Consider the following 1,658-nt stretch of genomic DNA (forward strand, 5'->3'; position numbering starts at 1 on the left):
TGCTAGTGATTGGGACGATGGTCTTTGTGGGGGGGCTTTAAATAGGGGAGACCAGTACGGAGAAGGGGGAGGAGGAAAGAACAAAGAAGTGGTGGTGATGGATGGAGGGTAGGGTAGCTTGGTGTATAAAATAAAAGGGGAGGGGGGTACGTGGTTAGGATGCTTTGTTTGCCTCTTGTTCCTAGAACCAAACTTTGAAGGGATTAATTAAGCTAATTAGGAGTGTATTATGATTAGGGAGAAATTACAAAAAAAATTTAAAAAAAAGACAAAGTGTTGGGTGTCAGTGCAGGGTCATGGGCTTTTTTTTTGTTGTTGTTGTTGGTTGTTGTTTTGGGAGAACGTGGAGACCTGCACAACTTTCACCAGCTATAGAAGAGCTTGATTTTGTATATTTTGTGCAAGGGAAATGAATGTATATTAAAATTAGTAGCTTTTATGTTTGTTACACTCCGAAGCTTAACGGACCGGTTTTTTCACCGCCGACCGAATTTTGCAAGTGTAAAAGTAGCAGGTGACCTCACGTGGTGTAATTTTAGAGCTGTTAGAAGGCTGAGATGATTGTTTTTAGATGACGTGGCTAGTTTACGATTAGTTTTACTCTCGCCTAATCTTTCTTGTTAGTCATCTAAAACCATCCCGTACCATCTAAAAACAACCACATCAGCGCTCTAACATCCTTAAAATTACATCACGGGAGGTCACGTGCCACTCGCGTGCGCTAAATTTGGCTGGCGGTGAAAAAAAAAACAGATCTAAGTGCGCTGCACTTTCGACTGACTTCATACCAAAGAGTTGCCAAAGAAACTTTTAATACCAATCTGGTTAAGAGGAGTTACAAAAAAAAAACCAAAAACAACTCTTGGGTTTTCAGATTTTGGACGTTTAAAGATTTATTTTTTTAAAAAAATCGACCAACTTTCTTCGGAAAAATTTGAAAAATAGTCCGTTTTTGCTAATTATTTAGCAAAATAGTCCGTTTTGCTAAATAATTATCAAAATAGACCTTTTTTAAAAAAAAGAGGTCGATTTTAAAAAACAAGACTCAGAAAACATACGGGACTACTACTCCCGTATGTTTAGAGCCAACTTAATCACAGATTAGTGACTCAGAAAACATACGGGACTAGTAGTCCCGTATGTTTTCTGAGGTCATCTCAATGTTTTGTGAAATTTTCTGAGTTCACTAATCCGTGATTAAAACATACTGGACTACTAGTCCCGTATGTTTTCTGAGCTGTTTTGCAAAATAGACCTCTTTTTGGCCTGTTGGTCAAAAAAGGTCTATTTTGCTAATTATTTAGCAAAACGGTCTATTTTGCTAAATAATTAGCAAAAACGGACTATTTTGTAAATTTTCCCACTTTCTTCTGGGTGGTTCGATTTTGTAATTAAATATCAAAGTTATTTTATTAAAAAAACCCTTTTCAATGTGAATTTAGAACTTAGAGCAAGAAAGAGGTGGGAAAAAGTATGTCCATTAATCGACAGATATTCTTAACAAGTAAAAAAACTGGACCCTGAAATGATTACTAAAGATTACGGTGGCATAATTTACTTTAAGACCCTTGAAGGACAGGGGCCCCTTGCCTCCATGTCTAGCTGACACCTAAATCCAATTGATTGAACTGAAAGGAGGGAGGGGGGTGGGGGTGGGC

This window comes from Asparagus officinalis, chromosome 8 (assembly GCF_001876935.1).
Source record: "Asparagus officinalis chromosome 8, Aspof.V1, whole genome shotgun sequence".
NCBI lineage: Eukaryota > Viridiplantae > Streptophyta > Magnoliopsida > Asparagales > Asparagaceae > Asparagus > Asparagus officinalis.